General features: G+C 36.8%; 1 protein-coding gene across 1 annotated transcript in view; it reads left to right on the top strand.

Moving 5' to 3' along the window:
• Positions 1–15,000, top strand: part of LOC133644665 (voltage-dependent R-type calcium channel subunit alpha-1E-like) — a 495,634-nt gene that overhangs the window by 395,199 nt on the left and 85,435 nt on the right. The gene's annotated exons all lie outside the window — the stretch shown is intronic.

The raw sequence follows: 15,000 nt of genomic DNA, 5'->3' as shown, positions 1-15,000 counted from the left end.
TAAATTCCTTATTAAACTCATGACGTCCCACGCCAAATTAAAAGACGCAGACACCACTGATTTGGAGTATTCTCTGTGGTTGCATTTTTTATAAATATATTTCAACTAGGGCTGGGCGATATGGCCTTTTTTTAATATCGCAATATTTTAAGGCCATATCGCGATACACGATATATATCTCGATATTTCGCCTTAGCCTTGAATGAACACTTGATGCATATAATCACAGCAGTATGATGATTCTATGTGTCTACATTAAAACATTCGTCTTCATACTGCATTAATATATGCTACTTTAAAACTTTCATGCAGAGAAGGAAATCACAACTAAAAAAATCAAAAAATGTTTCATACGGTGTTGATCTGGAAATGTTTGCCTCGGCATTTTGATGGTGTGGGCGTGTGGCACTGAACGGAGATGTTGACATGCGGAGTAAGCACTCTTCATTCTCTAGCAGGTGACTTTTCAAATGATGCTACATATTAGCAGTAATGCGCGAGGGCGTATACGTATGTGACGTATGTCGTGACAGTATGTGACGTATGTAAGAAGGTGCGCTTGTCTGTCTGTGAGAAGGAGACACAGGAAACAGCGAGGAGAGCCTGTAGTGTAATGCCAGTAGCTAAAAGCAACTGCGTGAGAACGTATACTCGAATATCACGATATAGTCATTTTCTATATCTGTTAGCGGTTCCAAGAGTAAACTCAAATCAAGGGAGATCATCATTCAGTCACTATGCAACACATAGCTGGAATAAACTTCCTGAAGATGTCAGACTCTCCCCAACTCTCACTACTTTTAAAACTAGACTGAAGACTTTTATGTTCACCTTAGCTTTCAGCTAAATCTTTTAATCTTTTAACTTTTAACGTCTGCACTGTTTTTATTTTTATTGTCTGCATTTTAATTTTGCTTTTATTTTCTTTCATTTCACTTTGTTGTCTGTGAAGCACTTTGAGTCTGCCTTGTGTATGAAAAGCGCTATACAAATAAAGTTGCCTTGCCTTGCCTATATCGCACAGAGACAAACCCGCGATATATCGCGTGTATCGATATATCGCCCAGCCCTAATTTCAACAAACAATAAGGCCAGGTTTTGCATTAGGGGCATAAATAATGCCAAACCTAAAATAATCTAGTTTAAATTTACCCACACTCAACTAAAATTTCTGGGATGTCACTTAATGTCGGATTAACTAGTTATAGATTAAAGACTATCAGACTAAAGTACAAAACCCAAAACCAGTGAACTTGGCACGTTGTGTAAATCGTAAATAAAAACAAAATATAAGGTTTGCAAATTCTTTTCAACTTATATTGAATTGAATAGACTGCGAAGACAAGATATTTAACGTTTTGATTGATTGGTTGATTGATTGATTGAGAAGTTTATTGACTTGTTAAAGAATTTAATCCATGGAATGCTTTAAAAAGACATGGATGGCACAAAAAGCCAAAAGGCTTGTTTCCATTGTGGTCCATTAAATATTCATCACATTTGATACATTCAATAATAAAAGATATATAACCTGTAACATGTATATAAAAAATTACATTAAAAAAAATTGATAAATGATGTACATATACACAGTATACAATATATACAAAAAATGGGGGGGGGGCATATACACTATGTACATGACACTATGCACATGACTATGCACATGTTGACTCCAAGAGTGTGCAAAACAGAATGAAAAAATATCTATACACTATAACCACATATAAACCTGTTCGGAAAGTTGCTGGGGATCAATTTTGGTTCAGATCAGGTAGAGGTTGAGCTGAGCTGTGATTTTATGGCAGTTTTAAAATTTAGTAGGGAAGTTTGAATTTTAAGGTCTGTTGGTAGTGCATTCCACTGTGTGGTGGCAAAATAGTATAATGCATTTTTTCCCGTGAGAGTTTTGAATTTGGGGGGGACAAGGTCTGAGGACCTCCCTCTTGTGTAGTACCTGTGAGCATCACTTACTCTGGTGAAATGTTTGGACAGGTACTTGGGGACAGTTTCTCTGAGTATTTTGAATACCAGGCACATTGCAATTTGGTGTACTCATTCCTCAACTCTAAGCCATCACAATTTGGTAAAGTGGGCTTGAGTTAGGTGAGTCCTGTATGGGAGGTTGAGCAGGAGTCTCACCAACTTGTTTTGGGAAGTTTGCAGTTTTGTTTTTAATGGCTTGGGGATACTGGTGAACCATGAGGTGCAGGCGTAGTCAAAATGACACTGTATGAGGGCACTGGCAAGGGTCTTCTCTGTGAAGCGCTTTGAGTGTCTAGAAAAGCGCTATATAAATCTAATCCATTATTATTATTATTATTATTATTAAGTGTATCCCTGTTGATAAACGCAGAAATCCTGCCCAAAAATCTAGTTTAGTTATTGAGCTTGGTGATTGCTTTTAATGCCATTTTTTCACCCGAGAGAGTGTTGTCCAATATACAACCTAGGTAAATTACCTTGTCTTTGCTGGTGATTATGGTATCACCTGCTTTAATCGTTAAAGCCCGGGGATTTACCTAGGTTGTGCTTGGACTCTGTTTTACCCAGGTGTAGTGACAGTTTGTTATCGGAAAGCCAGAGGCAGAGATTACTTTGTTCGGTGCTGAGTGCACTTTCAACATTCAATTTGTCCCTGTCCGAGGCCAGGATCGCAGAATCGTCCGCTAACAGGAACAAATTGCTGTTACATGCTGATTTCATGTCAAGAATAACAATGGTGCCAGTATGCTCCCCTGTGGGACACCACAGCTCACCTTGAGGGGAGAGGACAGTGATCCGTTCACCTCGACCACCTGTTCTCTATCCTCAAGGTGTCAAAACCGATTGCCCTCAACTTGTTTAACAGTATTGAGTGGTTAACTGTGTCGAATGCCTTTTAAAAGGTCCAGCATAACCAATTCCACAGTACTTGCCCATGTCTCTCTCGCCTGATGTAGTCAGTTAGGTACAGTAGGCATGTATCGGTGGAATGTGATTTTCTGAATCCTGTTTGAAATTTGAGTAGGAGCTCGCGATTTGATAGATAATGATCTATTTGCTCATATATGTCAGGCTTGGGCGAATGAAGGGACTCAGATGCAGAGAGGGGAGATTCTAAATAAGGCTTTTATTTTGAAAATAACTCTTAACCTCCAGAGCAGAAAATATACAATCACTATGAGGTTCTACTATATCAAAAAACGTTTCCAATAAGGGAAAGAACCAAAAATCACTCCAACGGAGGAATAGACAAAAATAAGACAAATATAACTAACAACGAATCTGCTATAAAAAACTTTAACAAAAAGCGCTCCAAACAGAGGAAGAAATAAAGGACTATCAAAACTTACTACTCTCACAATTATTCTAACATTTATATAAACAAAAATCACTCAAACTTTGAGGAAGGAAATATTTAAAGAAAAATCATAACTCACCACTGCGGTTGAAAAAGGTTAAATAACAAAGGTCGCTCTAAGGGAGGAAAAGGTTAACTCAAAATTACAGCTTGAAAAACGCTGGATAAACATACGTGGTCGTGGGACGAGGCAAGACAAGAACATGAACTAGGATGCAAGACAGGCACGAAGGATCGAGACAATCTGGCACAGAACAAGGGGAGGGATGGGCTTATATGGAACATGAGGGTAATGGGAAACAGGTGGAAACAATCAAGGGTCAGGGATGACGTCAGACTCGTGACACAAGAGGAAGGGCCCGTGATCTGAAACAAGAGGAGATGCTTTTTCAAAATAATACATGCAAATCACAAGACAGAAAAACCAAGACAAGACTCTCCTCACCGCGGTGTGACAATATATTAAAGGCTTACTGAAATGATTTTTTTTTAATTTAAACGGGAATAGCAGATCCATTCTATGTGTCATACTTGATCATTTCGCGATATTGCCATATTTTTGCTGAAAGGATTTAGTAGAGAAAATTGACGATAAATTTCGCAACTTTTGCTCGCTGATAAAAAAAAAGCCTTGCCTGTACCGGAAGTAGCGTGACGTCACAGGAGCTAGTATTCCTCACAATTCCCCGTTGTTTACAATGGAGCGAGAGAGATTCGGACCGAGAAAGTGATGATTACCCCATTAATTTGAGCGAGGATGAAAGATTCGTAGATGAGGAACGTTACAGTGAAGGACTTGAGAGGCAGCGATGGACGTATCTTTTTTCGCTCTGACCGTAACTTAGGTACAAGCTGGCTCATTGGATTCCACACTCTCCTTTTTCTATTGTAGATCACAGATTTGTATTTTAAACCACCTCGGATACTATATCCTCTTGAAAATGAGAGTCGAGAACGCAAAATGGACATTCAGTGCCTTTTATCTCCACGACAATACATCGGCGAAATGCTTTAGCTACGAGCTAACGTGATAGAATCTTGCTTTAACTGCATATAGAAACAAAAGAAATAAACCCCTGACTGGAAGGATAGATAGAAAATCAACAATACTATTAAACCGTGGACATGTAAATACACGGTTAATGCTTTCCAGGCTGGCGAAGGTTAACAATGCTGTGCTAACGACGCCATTGAAGCTAACTTAGCAACCGGACTGCACAGAGCTATGCTAAAAACATTAGCTCTCCACCTACGCCAGCCAGCCCTCATTTGCTCATCAACACCCGTGCTCACCTGCGTTCCAGCGATCGGCAGAAGGACGAAGGACTTCACCCGATGCGTTTGGCGGCCCGGAGACGTAGGAAGTCAAGGTGAGGTCGCCGGCTAGCGCGGCTAGCGCGGCTAGCGCGGCTAGCGCGGCTAGCGCTCCAACAAAGTCCTCCTGGTTGTGTTGCTGTAGTCCGCTGCTAATACACCGATCCCACCTACAACTGTCTTCTTTGCAGCCTTCATTGTTCATTAAAAAAAATGCAAAAGATGTCCAGAATACTGTGGAATTATGAAATGAAAACAGAGCTTTTTGTATAGGATTCTACGGGGTACCATAACTTCCGTTACTCGGACTTCGTCACGCGCATACGTCATCATACCGCGATGTTTCAGCCAGATATTTCCCGGGAAGTTTTAAATGTCACTTTATAAGTTAACCCGGCCGTATTGGCATGTGTTGCAATGTTAAGATTTCATCATTGATATATAAACTATCAGACTGCGTGGTCGGTAGTAGTGGCTTTCAGTAGGCCTTTAACGTCTCTATAACCTTTGAGATGGAGCAAAGGATGGAAACAGGGCGGTAGTTGCCGGGGTCTAATTTGTTTCCTTTTTTATACAGAGGTGATATTCTCGCAAGCTTGAATTCTTGTGGGACATGACACTGATTGATAGACAAGTTGGTGATATGAGCAACCATTGGGGCAATCGTGACAGCTGCGTCTCTGAGAAATCTGGTAGGAATATCATCATGTCCTGTGGCTTTGTTTGGCTGCAGCGAGCTGAGTTTCTTTAACACGTCATCAGTTTTAACTTTGACAAACTTGAAGTCATCCTTGCGTACCCCTTTGTTTTTGTAAAAGTCTTGGATGTGCTGTTCACCGTAGAGGCCTGAATATGAGGGCAATTTGCTTACCAATGTGGAAGCGATGGTTGAGTAAAATCTGTTAAAGCAATTTGCCACATTCAGTTTGTCTGTGATGAGTGAGCCGTTTATTTTCAAATTGAGGTTGGTAGTTATTGTTTTGAGACTGCTGTGGCCCAATTGTTTCAGCGTCTTCCAGAGTTTTTGCGGGTTATTTTTATTTTCCGCTATTTTTTCGTTGAAGTAACTGGATTTGGCCTTCCTGATCATATTTGTTACCTTGTTTCTTAGCTTTTTGTATTCTTTAAGGAGCTGTTCAGTCCTGTTTTTAGTGAACTTAGCGTATTTGTCATTTCTAAGTTTCATGGCTTCTATAATGTCTGCATTGATCCAGGGTTCTGTTCTGGATTTTACCCTGGAAGCTTTCATGGGTGCTAGCTGGTCAGATACATGCAGGAAGTTCGATTTGAAGCATGCCCGTGCTTTTTCAACCGATGAGCAATTTAGTACATTTGACCTCCAGTCTTTCCAGGGCTACTGTTAGAGCTTCGCTGGTGTACTTTTCCATCGATCTGAATCTTATTGTGTTGTGACAATCTGATACAGATTTCTGAATTTTACGTGTGCAGAAAATGATGAAGGGATCACTTATTCTGCACTCGATTACACCGCTTCTGGAGATTTTGGTCCGGTCTGATGTCAAAATCAAATCAATGACGGTTTGAGCAGCAGGGCACACCCGTGTGAATTGAGTGATCCGCTGTTTCAGGCTATGGAGCTTACTGAAGGATTTGTAGATAGGAGTATCTTTTTTCAGGATGTTGGTGAAATCACTCCACGTAAGCGATGATATTACGGACCTTCGATCCCGCAGGCGGAACTGCATCAAAAAGCAACATCAGTATGTAAAGGATATCACCACATGAGCTCAGGAACACTTCAGAAAACCACTGTCGGTAACTACAGTTCGTCGCTACACCTGTAAGTGCAAGTTAAAACTCTACTATGCAAAGCGAAAGCCATTTATCAACAACACCCAGAAACGCTGCCGGCTTCGCTGGGCTTGAGCTCATCTAAGATGGACTGATGCAAAGTGGAAAAGTGTTCACAGACAAAATTAAAATAGCAAAAGTTGTACCAACTTATAAGACTGGAGACAAACACCAGTTTACAAACTACAGACCTGTTTCTCTGCTTAAACAATTTTCTAAAATGATTGAAAAACTGTTTAACAACAGATTGGACAAATTCATAAAGTAAAATGAAATACTCATAGATGTCACAGACTCGCATGGCTGCGGTAGACAGGAGGACAACATACAGTCTTTTAGTGTCCACAAAAAGGCACAAGGTGCAGCAGGGGAGTGCACGAAAGCAATAAAACAGCATCCAAGGAGAGCCAGACAGTATGTGACATTTACCCTGCAATAATCCTCAAGCCCTGACAAAAGGGCAAAGCAGGCATTTATAGAAGCCAGCTGATTGACAACCACTACCAGGTGTGGCCAGGCTGCCAATCAGCGCCAGGTGAGGGGAAAGAGCTCTCAGGGAGACATGCAGGAAAAGGAACCAAAAGTAAGAGTGCTACACAGGAAATAAACACAAACTTATGAAGCATAACAAGACGTGATGTGACAGATCGTCACAATACACAACCAATACGGATACATTAATCGAAATATTGGAATAAATCTCCAATGCAATAGATAGTAGACAATGCGCAGCGGCAGTGTTTATGGATCTAACAAATGCATATGACACAATCAGTTATAATATTTTAATAAACAAATTAGAACGCTATAGAATCAGAGGGTTGGTCTTGAACTGGGTAAGAAGCTACTTAACCAACAGGAAGCATTACGTGAAGCTAGGCGAACACACTTCTACAGAGTTGAAAATATCTTGTGGCGTAACTCCGAGGATCAATACTGGGACCAACATAGTTTATTTGTAAAGTTACAAAGGACTTAAAGTTAGTAATATTTGTAGGCAGTAGCGGTCGATGCTGCGTCTACTTATATAGGCTGACCATACGTCCTCTTTTCCCCGGACATGTCCTCTTTTGCGGGGGTGTCCGGGGTTTCTTAAATGCCTCAAATGTCCGGCATTTTGAATTAGGGTTACGTGTATTTTCAATGTACGTCCAGAGTTAAGTTAAGAAGGGGTTAAAAAAAAAAAACTGAAGGTGCTACAAGCCCATATCGACACTACAAAGCACAAAACAGCTGTGCAGGGCGAGAGCTCGTCTGCTGTTTTTTGTTTAAATTTAATTAACTTGTTTTGAGGCATTATTTATGTTTACATTATATACAAGAGGTTATTTTGAATATTTCTACTTCTGCACTTTTTTTTCCAAAACTGTGAATGTTACAGAATATAAGTGTGACTTATTTTGTTATACTGTCAAGCAGTGTTGGCGTTAACGCACTTTTTGTGTCTTTTTAAAGCATTGAAATCAGAAAGGATGCAGATTATAATTTTTTTTTATTTTATTTTTTTTACCATTTGTGGCCCACAGCTAATGTTTTAAAGGCCCACGGCACATTCTAAAAATACTATTAAAATAAACAAAAACATAACAAAAGTGAAATAAAAAAGCTTAAAGGTGAAATGTAATTTAGAAAAAGTTGCAATGTTGACTAATAGAACAAAGCTTTTTTTTTTTTCTTTCAAACTGTCATTGCTCAAAACATAATATTGGATCAAAATCAATATTATTATCAATTATTGACCTATCAAAGGTTCCGATTACTTCACATCAAATATTCCACATTGAAAAATATTTTTGGTGGAAGATTTGGCATATTTTGTGTGTTTGCCATAAAAAACATAGTTTTGTTGGACAAAAAAGGGCAGAAAACAAACAAACAAAAAAAACAACATAAAAAAAAACGAAAACATTTTGAAATGAGGAATAGATCCGAAGTTGATGTAGACTCTAGAGATTTAAGCGTTAAATATAAAATGTATGTACACTACCGTTCAAAAGTTTGGGGTCACATTGAAATGTCCTTATTTTCAATGAAGATAACTTTAAACTAGTCTTAACTTTAAATAAATACACTCTATACATTGCTAATGTGGTAAATGACTATTCTAGCTGCAAATGTCTGGTTTTTGGTGCAATATCTACATAGGTGTGTAGATGCCCATTTCCAGCAACTATCACTCCAGTGTTCTAATGGTACAATGTGTTTGCTCATTGGCTCAGAAGGCTAATTGATGATTAGAAAACCCTTGTGCAATCATGTTCACACATCTGAAAACAGTTTAGCTCGTTACAGAAGCTACAAAACTGACCTTCCTTTGAGCAGATTGAGTTTCTGGAGCATCACATTTGTGGGGTCAATTAAACGCTCAAAATGGCCAGAAAAAGAGAACTTTCATCTGAAACTCGACAGTCTATTCTTGTTCTTAGAAATGAAGGCTATTCCACAAAATTGTTTGGGTGACCCCAAACTTTTGAACGGTAGTGTATGCCCTGGCACACCATTATCATCATTTCATGACCCAAGCAAAAAACTTTTTACACTTTTATACTGAAATAAATACACCTACAACTTATTAAATAAAAACATAGAAAAAACTACCAGCAGCAGTAAAGTTTAGATCCATGAAGGAAAGAAGAAAGTGAATGAATGTTTATAACTAAATACATTTACATACTGTATGTATAAACATGTGTTTTCTTTTGTATTATCTTTTTTAATGAATTAAGTAACGTTTATGACAACCTTTTTCTAAAACACAATGTAGAATGTGAGATATAACAGGATAATGCATACATTTGTCATTTGTTTTCAAAACGCTTACAAAAAAGTGGGAACCCAAAAATGTACTGTGGGACCCCATTTTGAAAATTCCTAGCGTCAACACTGCTGTCAACAGAGGAGAAAAAATGCTTTATTTAAAAAAAAAATATTATTTATAAAGCAAGTTCGAGTATCATTGGCAAATTTTCACCTAGTCCCGTGCTGCCCGCCTTGGCACGCATATATGTGTCCTCTTTTTGGGATTTCAGAATATGGTCAGCCTAATTTATAAGATGTTTATGTTTGTAACGTTAGCAGTGAGTTTACAGCCTCACTAATTTAACCACACAGCGAATAAAAGTTACGTTACTTAGCCAATAAACGTTAGCTTACATTCAAAACTTACCGTTCTTTGTGCAACTTCAAATGTCGAACGAAGTTGGAAGTTGTTGCGTCTCCGTCTGTAATCTTCGAACCGCATGTTTTGCATACTGAAATTAGTTTTTTGTTGACCAACTCGTAGTTTTAATACCCGAACGAAACTATCTTTGGCATAATTTTTCTTCACTGGCGCGTTGTTTGACAGCTCTTCTTCGTTGGTTGTCCTGCAATTTGATTGGATGAGTGCTGTGGGATGAAAACAACATGGATCTATTTTGATTGGATGTTGTACTGACCGCCAGCATGCTGACAGACACACACGTACACAATGAAAGATACGGAGCGCTCCTGAATAACTTTTTAATCTTTGGGTTTAGGAGAAAGTAGCAAGTCTTGTCAAGTCAAAAGGCTCAAGTCCAAGTGAAGTCACAACTCATTGATGTTAAAGTCTAAGTCGAGTTGCAAGTCTCTCTACATTTTGTCAAGTCGAGTCTAAAGTCATCAAATTCATGACTCGAGTCTGACTCGAGTCCAAGTCATGTGACTTGAGTCCAGACCTCTGCGACATAGTGAATTTGCAAACAGCTAAAATTACACACAAAGCAAACTATAACCTGCTACCCAAGAATATACATCAATTCTTCTCAACAAACGGGGAGAAATATAATCTTACAGAAAAATGTAATTTAAAACATACAACACTTAAGACCTTCAGTATATCTGTATGTGGAATTAAATTATGGAATGGATTAAGCAAAGAAATCAAACAATGTACTAATATGATCCACTTCAAGAAACTCTTCACACTTAAAGTGTTTACAAAGTACAAAGAAGAAGAACCATGATAAACATTCTGAATTTTTTTCATCCATCTATTAATTTTCAAGATAATCTTACTCATCTCACCATACGAAATATAACTTACTTCACTAGTTATTATTTATTTATTTTTATTGTTATTACTCATGGAGTATGTTGTGAATAAATTGAGAACAGGAAGTGAACAAAAGTTTTAGCAACTGCTATGTAAAGGAAAAGTGGTAGGATTAAATAAATTCTGCTTCTTCCTACTCCTTTTCGAACATGTTGAATATAGAAACTGGAAATTGTGATGTATCATGTTGTATGCGTGCATGTTCCAAATAAACTCAAACTCAAATATTAACAGAAGAAATGAACAAATTAAAAAAGATGGTTTGACAAAAACAGACTATCTTTGAATCTTAGCAAAACTAAAATGATGCTGTTTGGTAACAATAGAAGAAAAAGTCAAACAAATACAAATAAACAGAGTAGATATTGAAAGGGTAAAATAAAACACATTTTGGGGTATAATAATGAAAACCTCATGTAAAAAACATACTACATAATTATTTTTTCTTGATTGAGTTTGGTTTATTTCAAACATGAATACACGTACAGTATAATACAACACACATAATTTCAGATCATTTCTCTTTGCATCATGTCCAAAAAGGAGTAGGAATAAGCAAAGTTTATACAATCCTAATTCTACTTCAGAGCGTTTACAAATACATGTGCTCATTTGCTGTCTTCTTTTTGTAACACAATTACATCAGTGAATGATTAATACAGCAGTTCTCGCAATAATCAGTCATGATTAACATACTGAGATTATCCAATTTTCAATAAGGTTGAAGGTATTTCTCACATTTCTTCTTCCTTGCACTTTGTAAGACCTTTTAATTTGAACAGCCTCTTAAACTGGATCATATCAGTACATTGTTTAACTTCTTTTCTTAATCCATTACATAATTTAATTCCACATACTGATATGCTAAAAATCTTAAAGTGTTGTACGTGCATACAATGTTTTAAGTTAGTTTTTCCCCTTAGACTATATCTCTCCTCTTTAGTTGGAAAAAATTGTTGTACATTCTTGGGTAGCAGGTTATACTTTGCTTTGTGCATAATTTTAGCTGTTTGCAAATTTACCAAATCGTTGAATTTCAATATTTTTGATTCAATAAAAAAAGGGTTTTTATGTTCTCTATATCCAACATTATGTATCAGTCTAACTGATCTTTTTTGTTACACCGTTAGTGAACGAAGTGCACATTTGTAGTTGTTTCCCCATATTTCTACACAATAACTCAGATAATGTAACACTAGCGAGCAGTAGAGAATATTAAGTGATTTTTGGTCCAGAACATATTTTGCTTTGTTGATTATTTAAATATTTCTTGCCACTTTATGTTGCATATTTTTAATGAGTTGTCTAGTTAATTTTATCATCTATTATTACACCCACAAATCTGGTTTCTTTTACCCTCTCAATGTCTACTCCGTCTATTTGTATTTGTGTTTGACATTCTCTTCCACCGTTACCAAATAGCATTATTTTAGTTTTACTGAGATTCAAAGATATTCTGTTTTTGTCAAACCATCTTTTTAATTTGTTAATTTTTTTCTGTTATTATTTGTATTAGCTTCTGTGTGTTCTCTCCTAAACAAAAAGCAGTTGTATCATCTGCAAATATTACTAAGTTTAAATCCTTTGTAACTTTACAAATGTTGTTTGTATAATGATTAAACAATTTTGGTCCCAGTATTGATCCCTGGGGTACACCACAAGATATATCTAGCTGTGTTGTCATATTTTCACCTATCTTTACGTATAGCTTCCTATTGGTTAAATAGCTTCTTACCCAGTTCAAAATCAATCCTCTGATACCATGTCGTTCTAATTTGTTTATTAAAATATGGTGATTAATTGTGTCAAATGCTTTTGTTATACCATGAATACTGCGGCTGCACATTCTTTACCATCTATTGCATTGGTAATTTCCTATGTTATTTTGATGAATGCCATTAATGTTGAGATTTTTTCTCGAAATCCATATTGGTTCTCTGCGAGCGTTCCACTTTTGTTGATAAATTTGTCCAATCTGTTATTGATTAGTTTTTCCATGATTTTGGAAAACTGTGGCATTAGGCAAACAGGTCTGTAGTTGTTAAACTGGTGTTTGTCTCCATTCTTATAAATTGGTACAACTTTTGCTATTTTATTTTGTCCGGTAATTTGCCTGTTTGAAATGATACGGTGCTGATATACGTTTGTATGATAGAGGTTCTGAAATTTCTTCTATAACTTTTTTGTTGTTGTTACCATATCTGTTCCGTGACAGTCGGTTAAGGTCTTGGATTTACATGCTTTTTTAAAATTTGTATTATTTCTTTCTTTGTCGCATTCTTGAGGAACATCGAGTTGGGGTTCTGTCTATGGTCTCACTCGAGTCCTCATTTACATTATCCATTTTTTGTTCCAGATTTGTTACGATATTCACACAGTAATCATTAAACCGTTCAACTATTTGGTCCATATTGTCATTTTTTGTATTTCCATCTAGAAAGTATGGGGGTAATCTTTCTTAGCACCATTTTTAATGATGCTATTTAGCCCAATGTGGCTTTTATGTTGTTTCTGTTCTTGTTTAATAATTGACTGTAGTATTCTTTCCTACATGCTCATAGTATGCTAATTAGCTTGGTTTTATATTTCTTAGTTATTTTCTGCTTCTATAGATCTTTGTGTTATAACTTTTCAATATAATGTATTTTTTTTGTTACAAGCATTTTTCAGTCCTTTTTTAGTCCACGGTTGGTTGTTTTTCTTTTGCTTCTTAATTAATTCTTCTCATGAACAATGTTTATCATAAAGTGCTAATAAAGTGTCAGATCATTCTTAAAAGAAATCATTTCTTCCTCTGTGCATAGTCTTTGACATTTATTTTTGTCAATGTTCTTCTTCCTGTAGTTCCCATCATAGATAGTGAAAACTGGAAGATGGTGGCTGGTGTCGGTTGTTACCAGTCCACTTGTTGTATTATTATCAAATACATTAGTAAAGATATTGTCAATAAGCGTAGCACTGTGACCTGGCTTTGTGATTATAATACATAATGTTGGCTATAGAAAACATACAAACCCTTTATTTATTGTATCAAATATATACAAATTTAATGACCTAGAGCATTTTCAAACAGCTAAAATGATGTACAAAGCCAACTATAACCTGCTACCTAAGAATGTACAACACATCTTCTCAACAAAAGAGGAGAAATATAACCTTAGAGGAAAATCTAATTTAAAACATTTGTATGCACATACAACACTTAAAGGCCTACTGAAACCCACTACTACCGACCACGCAGTCTGATAGTTTATATATCAATGATGAAATCTTAACATTGCAACACATGCCAATACGGCCGGGTTAACTTATAAAGTGCAATTTTAAATTTCCCACTAAACTTCCGGTTGAAAAACTTCTTTCGATATGACGTATGCGCGTGAAGTTAGCTTCAATGGCGTCGTTAGCAACACAGCATTGTTAAGCTTCGCCAAGCTGGAAATTATTAACCGTGTATTTACATGTCCATGGTTTAATAGTATTGTTGATCTTCTGTCTATCCTTCCAGTCAGGGATTTATTTATTTTGTTTCTATCTGCATTGGAGCCAGTAGCTAAAAAGCTTTGCTGATGTATTGTCGTGGAGATAAAAGTCACTGTGAATGTCCATTTCGCGTTCTCGACTCTCATTTTCAAGAGGATATAGTATCCGAGGTGGTTTAAAATACAAATCCGTGATCCACAATAGAAAAAGGAGAGTGTGTGGAATCCAATGAGACCTTGTACCTAAGTTACGGTAAGAGCGAAAAAAAAAGATACACACTGCACTGCCTCTCAAGTTCTTCACTCTAACGTTCCTCATCCACAAAACTTTCATCCTCGCTCAAATTAATGGGGTAATCGTCGCTTTCTCGGTCCGAATCTCTCTCGCTCCATTGTAAACAACGGGGAATTGTGAGGAAACCTTCCTCCTGTGATGTCACGCTACTTCCGGTATAGGCAAGGCTTTTTTTTATCAGCGACCAAAAGTTGCGAACTTTATGGTCGTCGTTCTATACTAAATCCTTTCAGCAAAGATATGGCAATATCGCGAAATTATCAAGTATGACACATAGAATGGATCTGCTATCCCCGTTTAAATTAAAAAAATTCATTTCAGTAGGCCTTTAAGACCTTTAGTATATCAGTATGTGGAATTAAATTATGGAATGTATTAAGCAAATAAATCAAACAAGGCACCAATATGATACAGTTCAAGTTTATTATATATTTATTCACTCTTCTGTTACAAACAGAGAACAAAGAAATGGGATAAGACTGCTATGATATGAAAGGGGGTAGGATTAAATAAGCTCTGCTTCTTCCTACTCCTTTTCGGACATGCTGTAATGAAACAACTGAAAATTTGTGATGCATTAAATTGGAATTGTATTGTTTGCATGTTCGAAATAAATTGAAATGAACTGGACTGAACATTTTAGCTGTTTGTATGCGTGTGGAACAAGGGTTTGACTTCT

The sequence above is a fragment of the Entelurus aequoreus genome, linkage group LG27 (assembly GCF_033978785.1).
Source record: "Entelurus aequoreus isolate RoL-2023_Sb linkage group LG27, RoL_Eaeq_v1.1, whole genome shotgun sequence".
NCBI lineage: Eukaryota > Metazoa > Chordata > Actinopteri > Syngnathiformes > Syngnathidae > Entelurus > Entelurus aequoreus.
This window is presented reverse-complemented; position numbering and strand designations above follow the sequence as displayed.